At 46.2% G+C, this 13,967-nt stretch overlaps 1 long non-coding RNA gene across 1 annotated transcript; it reads left to right on the top strand.

The window, feature by feature from the left end:
• Window positions 1–1,342: 1,342 nt before the first annotated feature.
• Window positions 1,343–11,550, top strand: LOC101176489. The gene is made up of 3 exons (XR_178220.2): window positions 1,343–1,702; window positions 2,196–2,593; window positions 8,891–11,550. It is a non-coding gene; the product is annotated as an uncharacterized LOC101176489 (long non-coding RNA).
• The last annotated feature ends 2,417 nt before the right edge of the window (window positions 11,551–13,967 follow it).

Here is a 13,967-nt window from a genome sequence, read left to right as displayed (position 1 = left end):
TGGGGTATTCACAATGATCCGCTGGCGGTCAGGGAGAAAATATTAGAACTACAATTTATGGTTTGTCAAAAATTAACAACGAAAGTAAGCTTTTCTAATATTTTCTATAAACTGACAGTAGCACACGTATTTAATTTATAAATAAACACAAATATTGGCCAGGCATGGTGGCTCACGCCTGTAATGGCAGCACTTTGAGAGGCCAAGGCGGGTGGATCACGAGGTCAGGAGTTCAAGGTCAGCCTGGCCAATATGGTGAAATCGCGTATGTACTAAAAAATACAAAAATTAGCCAGGCATGGTGGTGTGCACCTGTCATCCCAGCTACTTGAGAGGCTGAGGCAGGAAATTCGCTGGAACCCAGGAGGCGGAGGTTGCAGTGAGCCGAGATCGCCTCCACTGCGCTCCAGCCTGAGCAACAGAGCAAGACTCTGTCTCAAACAACCAAACAAGCAAAACACATACATTAAGAATAGGAGGTGCCTTTGAGAATTGTAGGCTGCTGTTGCAAGTAAGGGGGAGCCACTGAAAGACTCTGAACAGGGGGAAAACATGAAAAAAACAAGTGTTCAGAAGAATCGGTCTTACAGACTAGATGGAGATAGAGTCAACCAGTGGGCAAGGCACTGAAAGGGCCATACACAAGAGATAAAAGACTAGACAAGAATAGGAGTGACAGGAATGAGGGGAAAAGAAGATCTACTAAAGAATTATCATTATTATCTTCGTTAGCATCATTCCATCAGTGGAACTGGGTCATATATTGTCACAGTAAGCGGAAGGAGAAAGAGCCGCATGGAGACTCTAAATGCAGTCACAGAATGAGACCACAGGCTAAACTCAAAGGAGAACACGGAATATTTTGCCCGAGGCTTAGAGTCTATAAGTGAGATTTTCAAAAAACGTTTTTCACCACTGATTTGAAGGGGCAACAAATAAAGGCCACTCCTCGGGCCTGTCCAATCCCAGATTGGGTCTTCTCAGTAAAGACTATTTATAGCTCAGATTATTGCAGCAAGGTTGTGCAACTGCTGCGTGGGGCAGGCAGGACAGCTGTCCCGAGCCCTTGCTGGGTTAGTGACCGTCTGACCGTCTTCTGGCTGCTTCCTGTTGGCTTAGGAGACAACAGAAGAAGGTGGATTTGTTTGTCCATTGAGCAACCTGCCATTGCCCTGCCTGTGCCCCCCTGTCTCCCTTTAAACATTAACAATCTCTTAAAACATTTGGTTTTTGTGCCCAAGGCCAAGGGGATCCCAAGAGAAAGAGGAACAGAAAAGGGGAGGAGGAGGAAAGAAAGGAGCGGGGAGGAAGGGAGAGAGAGTGTTCCCTGCGTCAACAATTTATTCATTCCACAAACATTTCTAAGTGTCCATGGTGACCCAGAAATCACGGGAACCTCGGGGTTCCAGGGCTGAGTAGAACACAACTCCCATCCTTAGGGATTCGCCATCCAGTAGAGGAGAAAGACGTCTAGACAGAAGACAAAAGGGAAAGGAAAAGCTCAATGCTGTGCCTTCAACTCAGCTTCTCCATTTTTTGGAGAAGGGTTAATAGGGGAAGCAGAGAGAGATGAGAGACCAAAGTTTCCAGGACCTTTATCTCCAGAGCAGAGGGTCTCAAAACTTAGTGAGCAAAAACTGATTGAGAAGACTTGTTGGAGGCGTAGCTTCCAGTTCAGCGAGCCTATTTCAGCAGATTGGAGGTGGGCCCAGGGCTCTGCATTTTCCCAGCTCTCTGGGGGATCCAGATGCAGGTAGTCCGTGATCACAAGGGGATGGTGCTCTTCCATAGCGGGCCTGGAGAACCAGAACTGGCAACTGCCTGGCCCCAGAGCTGCCAGCCATGGGGCGGGTCCACCAGAGACTGATGGAGGAAAGAGGAAGAAGAAAGGAACAGGGCACCTCAGAGAGGATTAGGGTGGGAAATGGCAAAAGAGAAAATCCAAGGTGTGCAAAAGAGAAAAGGGATGCCTCTCTAAGGAGGCTAGCGAGTATTAATGGAGGTGCTAGGGCCCCTCAGGCTGGCTGGTGTCCGTGTGTTAGCCACAGACACTGAAAGATTTTTGGTCTTTCAAACTTGAGGACTTGCCTAACCAAGCACAGAGCAAAGAACAGAAAGCTGACTTTGCTAGATGCTTGGGCATCAATATCACGTGGAACCAGCCTTTTCTTTGATACCTCTTGCATTTCTTGCAGATCCCCTGCCTGCAGCACGTGCTGATCTCCAAGGGTGAGGCTGGATGAAGCCAGGGGCTATGGAAAAGGAGACTGTTTCAGAGGACTTGACACCATCTTCAGTAATTTCTCTGGTTCTTGGCAGCTCCATTTGGCTGCGTCCCTACCCTGCATAACCCTCCCAGCTAGTCTACTCCAGGGCAGCGTCCAGTAGGTGACCTGAGAGGGCAGCGGCGCACCAGTCTCCATCAAGGTTGAGCTCAGATGGCCAACAGCAGTTTCCAACTTGTGGTCTACAACTCTTCATCCCGATGGCATGGAGATTGGTCTCTCTCTTCAGCTGGATTTAGGCCACCGTCTGAGCCCCCGGGGTATGTTTTGTCTGACCCTGGCACCATTCGGTTCTTCTGCAGCATCAGGTACGATGTTCCTGTTTAGCTCGACCCCATTCCTAAGGCACGTTTCTACTCCTCCACTCCTTTCCAAATGGACATCTCCTCTCTCATTCTCTCTTTTTTTTTTAATTTTATAACATAAATATGTATTGAAAATAGAGACGGAGTCTTGCTATGTTACCCAGGCTGGTCTCGATCCCCTTTGGTCACGTAATCCTCACACCTCAGACTCCCTAAGTGTTAGGATTATGGGCATGAGCCACCTCACCTGGTCTCCCCCCTCATTCTTTAAGTGACTGCTCTAGTGTTACCTTCCCTGTGAATTCTTTCTTTCTTTTTTCCCATTTGGGATCCTTTTTATTTTATTTATTTAATTGACAAATAATAATTGCACAAATTTATGGGGTGCATAGTGATCTTTTGATACATAGAAGGTACAGTGATCAGACTGGGATAATTAGCATATCTGTCACATCAAACATTATCATTTCTTTGTGTTAGAAATTTTCAAGATCCTCCTTCTAGCTCTTTGAAACTGTATGTTTCTATTAACTACAGTCATCCTACGGTGCTATAGAACACTAGACCTTACACCTCCTATCCAGCTGTAATTTTGTATCATTTAGCAAATCTCCCTGTTCTTTCTCCCATCTTCCCTTGTCATATTTGAAGTTTTTATCACGTGGTACTGGCACTCTGTTTGGGTATGCGCCACCCATTTTACTGCAGGTTCCAGGGATCTAGTCTCATGGGGGTCACTGGGGCAGAATGATTAGGAACTCAGGCTAAACTAATTCAGAATGTCAGCACCGTCACCTGTCAGCTGTGTGACCTCAGGCAAGCTACTTCATCAACCTACACTCAGTTTCCTTACCTATAAAATGGACAAACAGTTGTACTTACTATTAAGGTTAAATGTAGTTACTGTTAAGGATATAACTTGGTCCAGCACCTGAAACATTGTAGCTCTCAATAAATGTTTGTTCTTCTCATTATACATATGCATATTCTTACTTTAATCTCTGGATTTAATACAGAGTGGATGGTCAATCACGTTTCTGGGATTAGCAGTTAAGATATGTACCTGTATCGCTGCATCTATCCATTAGTATATTTTAAGAAGGAATGGGCAGTTCAATATATCTGTTCATAGATCAGTGTTTTATGGTGTTTCCTCTATGCGAGGATTGGTTCAGAGTGGAATTACCTACCCAAGCTCGGGCAGTCCATCAATCGCTCTTCTTTTGTGTCTGTTGCTTCGGAGTGCCTTTCTCACTTCTGTTCCCATCCTTATATTTGCTACCCTGTTTCTGAAGGAGCAAATCAGAAAATGGTGGCTTTTTAAGAGGACCTTAAACTGAGCGTGAGTTGTCTAGAGGAAGACAGCAAAAGAATTCTATCAAGTCTGTTGTAATTTGAATTCCCCCTTTCCCGCTATCAATTTCCACCCTGTGAAATAAGGTGGGAGGAACTAAATGCACTCTGCAGTCCCTGTTAATTGCAGTGGTCTGTGATCTTTTTTTTTTTTTTCCGTGGAGGCACTTTTAGCTCGGCAAGATGAAGCAACGTTAGCAAACGAACACAATTTAATGACTAGTTCTGGCTCTCTGATAAGGATACTCTCAAAAAGAAAACAGGTGCAACCTCTACTGTTTGCCCGATTTGGTGCTTGTCTTTGCACTTGCCTGGAATTACTAGAGGCCGTTTGCATGGCTGAGCTGAATGTCTGGAAACCTGGTTTCTGCCCCTTTGAGTTCAGAAATTTTGAGAAAAGATAACAAGGGTGGACTGAGCTCAGAAGGAACTAAGCTTTTCTTAGAGATTTTAGTCAAGTAACAGAAGGTTAAACATGAAGAGGAAATGACTGGTAAAATAGTGAAAAACCAGTAGCAAATCATGTACTACCTTTACCTCTCTTCCAGGAGAACTTGGCTACGAGTCCCTGCCTGTATCATGGAGGCTGAAGGTGTGGGGAGGGACTTCAGCCTGCTCCTCAGCCCTGCCCTGTCTCTGAGACAAGGATCGCCCCTGGCAGCGCAGTGAGATCTCTGCCCTGCCAGCATGCGGGGCCCAGGCACCGTCCTTTGCCCCATCTCTTCTTCCCTCTACTATTCAAGGTGGCTTACTTTGAATCCATTCTTCCTGTCAGGCCATTGTTCCTTATCCTCATTAAATCTATGTTTCTTTAGAAAAGCATTTAAAAAAATTTACGTATATGCCTTGTATTAGTCCATTTTGCATTGCTATAAAGAAATACCCAGGACTAGGTAATTCATACAGAAAAGAGGCTTATTTTCGTTCATGGTTCTTCAGACTGTGCAAGAAGCACGGTGCCAGCATCTGTTTTGGGGGAGGCCTCCGGAAGCTTTTACTAATGGCAGAAAGTATAGGGGGAGCAGACGTGTCACACGGTGAGAGTGGGAGCAAGAGAGAGAGGGAGGAGATGCCAGGCTCTTGTTAACAATCAGATATCAATAACGAACAGAGTGAGAACTCACTCATCACCAAGGGAACCAAGCCATTCATGAGGGGTCCACCCCCATGATCCAAACACCTCCTGCTAGGCCCCACCTCCAACATTGGGGGGGTCACACGTCAACGTTAGATTTGAAGGGGACAAACCTCCAAACCATACCATATCTCTTCCCCTAAAGAGATTATACTTGGCAGCCACTTACCTAGGCCTGTCCCACCACCCCCAGCCAGCCAGCACCAGCTCTGGCTCCTACCTCTTCCCACCGATCTTGATTGACTGCTGGCAATTGGTGGCATGCTTTCCTGTGTCTTAATGTCAAATGTAGAGACACTACAGTAAAAGGCAGTCCCTAAATGAACCATCCCCTCAATGAATGTTTCCTGGGCGTCATCTACAAGCCATTAGGCACTATGGGAGGCCCATGGGCAGAAACGGGTGTGGGATCCAGGGGAAGAAGCAACTAGCTCTGCCTTGGGGAGCTGGGGAGGGTTTTGCAGGTAGAGAAAGGAAAGAAGGACAGCCAGGAACAGAATGCAGGGTAGGTATGTTGAGGGGTGAGAAGCGGAGGAAGTGCGACCTGTTTAGGAAATGGGAGGTCGTTCTGAGGAGCTGGAACACAGCATGCAGGGAAAATGATGGGAGATGACGTCATGAAGGGATGTAAAGGCATTTGGACTTGCCCCTGTTGGCGATGGGATAATCATCAGGTACCTCAGCAAGGAGCTGAAAAACAAGAGTTTTAGGTCTTCCCATTTAAATTAACCTGTTCAGTCAGCTCGCTAGGGGTATTCAGGTAATTAGAAACGAACCTTGAGAAGGGATGGTGGGGAAAGCGCCCCCAGGGCAAGCAGTAGGTGTGCTCCAACTGACATATACCTTGCAGGAGCCAAGCTTGTTTTACTGCACTCCTAGAGTACAGTTGACTCAGCTACCTCCAACTCCTGTCATATTCCACATTTACTTTATGCACATATATTTACTGTATTTACATATTCACCATATTTATCATACTATGATAAATAATTGTAAAGTGCTTTATAACACACAGAGTGCTCTACAAATGGATTGATCATTTGTATTGTAGTTTTCCATGGGTGTGCTGAGAGGCTCTAGCCAGAATACATATTGCTCAGATACCCTCCTCTGAGAAAGTTGCTCCCTTCAACTTTACTATAAAGCAGAAATATGGAAGTAAGAAGAGATGGGCACAGTCAATCACATCAGCCAACTCCAATTTGGTGACCAATATTGTGATTGTTCCAAATTATAACCCCAAGGCAGTGAAGATAAAGTGTGTTTTGTGGAAGCAGGACTTTTGCCCCGGCGTGGTGGCTCACACGTGTAATCCCAGCATTTTGGGAGGCCGATGCGGGCGGATCACTTGAGGTCAGGAGTTCGAGACCAGACTGGCAAACATGGTGAAACCCCATCTCTACTAAAAATACAAAAATTAGCCGGGTGTGGTGGTGAGTGTCTGTAATCCCAGCTACATGGGAGGCTGAGGCAGAAGACTCACTTGAATCCAAGAAGCGGAGGTTGCAGTGAGCCGAGATTGCGCCACTGTGCTCCAACCTGGGTGACTGAGCAAGATTCTGTCTCAAAATAAATACATTAAATAAATAAATAAATAAATAAAAGCAGGACTTTGGAGGGCCTTTCATACACTGAGAATTCAGTGGTCACTGAGAATTCAAAGAAGGTTATTTGAATCCAGCATTTCTCAAGGTTGATTTGACCACCAAATCTCTTATTTCCGGGTCCACATTGCCTGGAGGCCCTCCAACATACTCAAGAAATAGTAGAGTCTCTGTCCTATATTTCAAAAGGAAAATGTTCATTTCTGGGGGAAGCTGTAGGTAACCTGTAATGTGGGAACTAGTCCAAGAGGCAGCACCAGAAGCTGTAACTGCGGAAAGCCAGCAGCCCCCCGTCTCTGCGGTCAATCCTTACCCTGTAGCCTTGGGTCTGGTCTGAGAAGCTTCCTCTGAGGTTCTTAGCTAAGACCTGCCCTACTTCCCCACATGACCTCACCCCACATGACCATCTTTTTATTACCAGCCCTGACTCGTGGTCCTATCCCTACCTCCTTAGTGTTCCCTTTGCTTGATGTTTGTAACCCTGGCCTGGGGCTTATTGTCAGAAGTCAGGGAGAAGGACCCAAGGCTACCTTGATAATATTCTCTCATCGATGTAACACCGTCTTATGAAATATCTCTATTCTGTTCTATTCATTTTATTTTTGAGACGGAGTCTCACTCTGTTCCCTAGGCTGGAGTGCAGTGGCGTGATCTTGGCTCACTGCAACCTCCATCTCCTGGATTCAAGCAATTCTCTTGCCTCAGCCTCCTGAGTAGCTGGGATTACAGGCACCCGTCACCACACCAGGCTAACTTTGTATTTTTGATAGAGATGTTGCCCAGGCTGGTCTCAAACTCCTGAGCTCAAGTGATCCGCCCGCCTCAGCTTCCCAAAGTGCTGGGATTATAGGAATGAGCCACCGTGTCCGGCCGATTTTCTTCATATTTTTAAGTTGTTGTTTGTTTCTATTGTGGGTGGGAGGTTCTTTTAGGACTCCTTTTGCTCTGTGATATATGTCTCATGGTCATTAATTCTTTTCTTAATTTTATGCGTGCTCCCTAGGGTATAATCTGGTTTTCTTTCTTTTTTTTTTTTTTTTGAGACAGAGTCTCGCTCTGTCGCCCAGGCTGGAATGCAGTGGCGCGATCTCTGTTCAGTGCAAACTCCGCCTCCCGGGTTCACGCCATTCTCCTGCCTCAGCCTCCCTAGTAGCTGGGACTACAGGTGCCGGCCACCACGCCTAGCTAATTTTTTGTATTTTTAGTAGAGACAGGGTTTCAGCGTGTTAGCCAGGATGGTCTCGATCTCCTGACCTTGTGATCCGCCCGCCTCGGCCTCCCAAAGTGCTGGGATTACAGGCGTGAGCCACCGCGCCCGGCCTTATAATCTGGTTTTCAATCATCATGTCGTGTCTGTCTTGTTTTCACCTCTGATGCTTTTGGTTGTCTTCATTTGAAGGCAAGGAGAAAACTTCATCTGTTTTTGCTTTCGCATTTATGATTAAAAACATGTAATTCTTTTTTTAGTGTGACGTTTTCAGAATTACTCGTACAAAGTGCTCTTCACAAGTGTTTGTGGTGCAGAAAGCAGCAGTGAACGGGAGCGCTTTCCCCTTTGTATCAGGGAGAGCTAGGTTTTCCTGGTCTGGCCCCTTTGGGGTTTTGGTTCCTAGGCTTCTGACTCTAATGACACTCCTGAGTTCTCTTTGTAAAGCAAAAAGACAGCTGATTTCTGAAATCACATGATACATTTTAAGTAACTGAATACCAAACTGCGTTTGAATAAGAAACCATCCTCCAGCTTCAAGCTTTCCCTGCATCAGCATTAGTTTTCATTCACATTAAAAATGTCCTCCTGGCTTCCCCTCCCTCTACTAGAATTCTTGGTTACTTTCAAAAGCCCCGCTTTACTTTGTTTGTTTGTTTGCTTGTTTTATTTTGTTTTGTTTAGAGACAGTGTCTCGCTCTGTCGCTCAGGCTGCAGTGCAGTGGTGCCATCTTGGCTCACTGCAACCTCCACCTCCCCACTTCAAGTGATTCTCCTGCCTTGGCCTCTGGAGTAGCTGGGATTACAGGCACGCCACACCTGGCTAATTTTTGTATTTTTAGTAGAGACGGGGGTCTCCCCATGTTGGCCAGGCTGGTCTTGAACTCCTGATCTCAAGTGATCTGCCCACCTTGGCTTCCCAAATTCCTGGGATTACAGGCATGAGCCACCACGTCTGGCCCATTTTACTTTAAATAATATAATTTCTTCTATTCTTCCAGGCATTCACCTGGCTCCTAGGGCTTTTGTGCTGTAGGCCTATATTTCCAGCTACTTTTGGAAAAAATCTCTCTGGAGGCCCAATGAGCTTGTCACATCAGCCCGTCCAGGGGTAAAGCACATTTGTCAGCCCTCACGTGCCTCTCCCTTGCTGTCTTTGACTTAATCAAGGCCCATAACACCCTCTGCAATGCTGAGCAAACTCAGATCCTCCTAGTCTTCATGGAGTCTTTCTTTTTCCTTATTCCATTGGTCTAATCTGATTGAATTTAAATTTTGCACATTTTGCATTAGTAATTCTCTTGCATGAATCTCTTTCTCTTCCTCCCTTCTGCCATTACTGGCTCTTGTCCTCTCTTTACTGGACTGTAGAATAATCTCTTTGGTGGTCTTCCCTTCCCCTCCACTAAATTTACTCTCTATTCAGTATCAAGAAAGGCTTAATCAGCAGTGAATACTCTCCACTCAGCCCTTGACCCATTGTCAGTGTCTGGCGTCAGATCCTCTCCAGTAGGGTAAAGTGCAACTGCAGCCAGCTCATGCCTTCAAGAGAAGGACTGAAGATCATTGTGTGCCTGAACCAAGTAAGTCTAACTGCTCCTTCACCAGCTCACCCAGAACTGTAGGGGCTTTCTACAGTCATGTTCCCATGGCTCTGGGAATTCCTCCAGACTTGAACTCTGGTTTGACTTCCCCAGTTTATATCCTATGCTTCATACCAAGATCTCCCCACTTTGCCTGTCCTACAAGAAGTAGCGGCCAGGTTGGACTTTGTGATAAGTGTTGGAGGTTGCTTCTTCGCTCACCCTTGGTACCTTGTTCTACTGGCCACAGCTAAGCTCCACAAAGCCTAGGTGACTGGGACGCTGCAACCCAGCCCAGACCCAACATTGTGGCCGTCTACCAGTTGAGCATGGGATCCAGATGAGACTTCTAGTGCTAATACTAAAGACTATGAGGTTTGCAAGGTACAGTTCACTGGCAACCTCTTATAGTCCATAGCAAATATTTCTAGTTTGTTCATTCATTGAGTCATCCAACAAGTATTTATAGAGCAACCATCAAGTGCCATATACATTCCATAGTGTTAGGGATGTAACAGGGAAAATGTCAGACAAGGTTTCTACTCTTAGAATCCATATTCTACTATTGGACGGAAAGAGATAGCACATATAGCATCAATGATTGTCAATGATCTTAAATGTCTGAAGACAATTAGCTGTATAAGATGTAAGTAACTGAGAGGGAAGGGCTATTTTATACAAAATGCTCAAGGAATTAGCTCTGGGAATATGACATTTAAACAAAGATCTGAATGACAAGAAGAAGCCAGCATGCCAATTTTGGTGGGCAGAGTATATTGGGTAGAGAGACCAGCACAAGCACAAAACCCTAAAGTGGGAATGAACCTGGATGAGTCTGAAGGATGGGAAAGAGGACAGTGTGGTTGGATTTGATGAGCAAGGAGGTGAATAAGAGGAAAAATTAAGTCAAACAGGAAGACACAGACTAGATCATGTAAGGCTTTGGTAAGTGATATGGTTTGGCTGTGTCCTCACCCAAATCTCGAATTGTAGTTGCCATAATTCCCACTGTTGTGGGAGGGACCCAGTGGGAGATAATTGAATCATGGGGGTGATTACCCCATGCTGCTGTTCTCATGACAGGGAGCGAGTTTTCACGAGATCTGATGGTTTTATAGGTTTTATAAGGGATTTCCCCCTTTTGTTCGGCACTTCTGTCTTGCCTGCCCACACGTAAGAAATGCGTTTGATTCTCCTTCTCCTTCTGCAATGATTGTGAGGCCTCCCACCCATGTAGAACTGTGAGTCCATTAAACCTCTTTTCCCTTATAAATTACCAGTCTCAGATATGTCTTTCTTAGCAGCATGAGAACAAACTAGTACAGTAAATTTGCATAAGACATTTGCACTTCCCTTTGAAAGCAATGGGAAGCCATGCTCTGCATACTCAGAATAAGAGTGAGATTGGAAACCATGGTGATTGAAGACCTACTGGCAGTGAAGACTTGAGCCCTGAAGGAGAGAGTGACTGCAAAGTTTCTCAGATATCTGCAGGTGGGGATGATATCGGGATGGGATGCCTGGCCCCTGGGGCTAGTGAGGAGTTCAAAGAAGAAGGAGCAGAAATGGATTCAGGAGAGAGTGAGCAGAGCCTCAATGTTCTGTAAGTAAGTGCTCCTACAGGGGAAGGGTTAGAGAGGTCGGCAGAGGGGCCCAGGATTCTGGGAAGCCGGAGATTCTAGCTCTAAGACATGCTATTGTAGCCTCAAGACAGATGCACAATTATAGGTTACAACAATGGAGTCATTTTGAAGAAGCAAAAATACTCAGTGCAATGGACTGCATGTTAGTGTCCTTCCAAAATTCATATGTTGAAACCCTAACCCACTATGTGATAGGATTAGGAGGTAAAGCCATTGGGAGGTAATGAGGGTGGAGTTCTCAGGGATATGATTGGTGCTCTTATAAACGGGACCCCAGAGCGCTCTCTCGCCCTCACTCCACCGTGTGAGTATACAAGAAGCCTGCAGTGTGCAGTCTGGAAAGGGCCCTCCCCAAAACCTGACCGTGCTGACACTTTGATCTTGGACTTTCAGGCTCCAGAACTGGGAGAAATAAATTTCTGTTGTTTGCATGTCACCCAGTCTATGGGGTACTTTGTTGTGGCAGCCCAAATGGGCCAAAACACCCACGTTCATCACTAGCAGGCCCTGGACATATTATCCTATTGATTCTCAGCTCTGCTCTCTTGCACTGTGGGCACCCTAAAACAAGATACATACGTAAAAATTAATGTAAAAATGGCACCCTGATATTTACACAGGGTGGGCCCCAGGTGTGCCTACCATGCTAATAGTATAACTCCTGGCCTCAGGCAAATGGCCTTCTTGACCTTCCAATGGCCTAATAAGCAGCCCTCCCTTGAGAAGTCCTTTCTCCTTTCATGATTGTTCTTTTTTTTGCATGGTAGATTTTACCTTTGCTAATATGCAATGGTTAAAAAAAAGAAAAAACGGAAAGGAAAAAAAGCAATGCTACCAAATAGAAGGGACTTTGAAAGTGTGAAGACTGCTCAGTTCTCTGACAAGCCCTGCTGCCTCAGCCCACAGTGAGGCACTGGAATAAAATGAGGACTGTATAAAGGATGAATGGGTCCAGTCTCTCTCCTGCAGAGCCCTGCCGTGTGGACAGGGCCAGAGTCATCACTTGGTTCATAAGCTGGAATAGAGCGCCTTTCATTCAGAGTTCCCAGGACACTTCACAGCTGCTAAAATGATCCTAAACAAATATTTGTAGCCACACAATACAGGTGGGAATATGGAGGTACCAAGAAGAAAAAGGATTGGCCAAAACCCCCAGAGTCAACTCCAGAGGTAGGACCAGAAGCCAGGACCTGAGCCAGTTCAGGGCTCTGTCAGCAGGATCAGGCCTGGGAAGGGAGGGTGGGATTTCATGACTAAGAAGAGTGGTGATGAAACAAGTCTGGGGGGTCCACAGTAACAGCTGGCTGTGAGCCCACTGATTCCTAATCCAGTGCCACTCAGGCAAGTGTGTTCAGTGCCTTGGTGACCTGCAGCTCTAAGTGGCTGGAGAGTGTTAATAATTCAAGGCCTCTGATTAGATTGACAGTGTCTGTCAGAGTGAGATGTGCTGTTGAGTGTTTTCTGTGCTCCAGACAAATTCACTTATAGTTTCAATTAAGCCCATTTTTTGTATACTGGGGCCCAAAAGGCAAACACACAAAATGAGCATGTGATTGTGCTGTCAAGACAAGGGCGACCACAAGATCGTCTGCCTTCCAGAGGCTGTAGGCTGGAGTCCAGGGTGGGACTCGAAGTCAAGATAAAAAAGTGTGCTTGGATATGGTCCTTCAGGGCAGAGACTGCCACATTCTTGTCAGTACTGATCTTCAAATAAACAAAGCTCCAATAAAATGTTATCAGTTGGAATCAATTGGAATTGATTTGCTGGATGGCAGGCAAGGCAGAAAGGATTTGGGAGGGAGGAAAAGAAAGAAAATAAGCTGGGCTTCAGGACCCATGACGGGCTGCCACCAACACAGCGCTGTCACCCCATGTGGTCCTTAGAGGCTGCTTTGTCCTAGGGCTTCTCCGAAGGCTTGGATCTAAATAGAGGCCTCCCCTAGATGCCAGAAACTCTGCAGAGCTTCAGGGCTCATCAAAAACCTCCCACATGGCCTTGGAGAGGTCAGCGGCCATTCTGGCAATAAAGACTATACAAATTCAAATGCCAATGCCTCCACTGCTAGCTGTGGGATCTTGGGCAAATCACATCATCTCTTAGTGTCTCATTTCTCTGGGCACAAATAGCCTGTACCTGACAGGGCTGTGAAGTAAGAAGCTGATAGAGTGAAGAAGCACTTAGCACACAGCTGGCCTGCAGCAAGAGCTCAAAGCGTCAGTCTTTATTATTATGATTATGCGCAAAGCTTAGGGCACCCCAGAACTTACTAATTTCCACTCCCTCTTCAATGCAGATCCAAATTCACTCGGGTCCAATTTAACTTGGCAGTTACATGTAAGACCTAATTCCCAAATTAAAGAGCTTTGGACAGAAGTCCACCTTTGATGGCGGGTGAGGAAGGAAGCCAGGCAGTGTTGACAAGTCCTTCATCACTGACACTTTTGCTCAGCATCAGTCAAGGCTGGCCCTGGGTAAAACCGAGAGACAGGCCAAATTTGCTGTCATTGAGCTGCACCTCTCTAGCGCCTACCATCCCAGGATTTATGAGCCCCACAAGGGGTGGGGCTTTGGCACAGCCTGTCACCCTGAATGAGTAGACAGGCTTCCAGTGAAGTCACCCACCAAGGGAGCATGAGGGAGTGAGAACCAGCTCCCTTGGGGACATGCGCAGTCTGGAGCTGGCAAGGTGGAGCCAGGGAGAAGCAGAGCAGAGGGGGCTGATCTCCAGGCTGCGCCGGGCCGCAGCAATGGAAAGGCATCTTGTATACTGTAGAGGGCCACACAGATGTTAAGGGTGTTATCCTATGATTGTTACTACTTTTCATTGGAAAGCCAGTTGTTTAATATCAAC

This window comes from Nomascus leucogenys, chromosome 4 (genome assembly GCF_006542625.1).
Source record: "Nomascus leucogenys isolate Asia chromosome 4, Asia_NLE_v1, whole genome shotgun sequence".
Taxonomy (NCBI): Eukaryota; Metazoa; Chordata; class Mammalia; order Primates; family Hylobatidae; genus Nomascus; species Nomascus leucogenys.
This window is presented reverse-complemented; position numbering and strand designations above follow the sequence as displayed.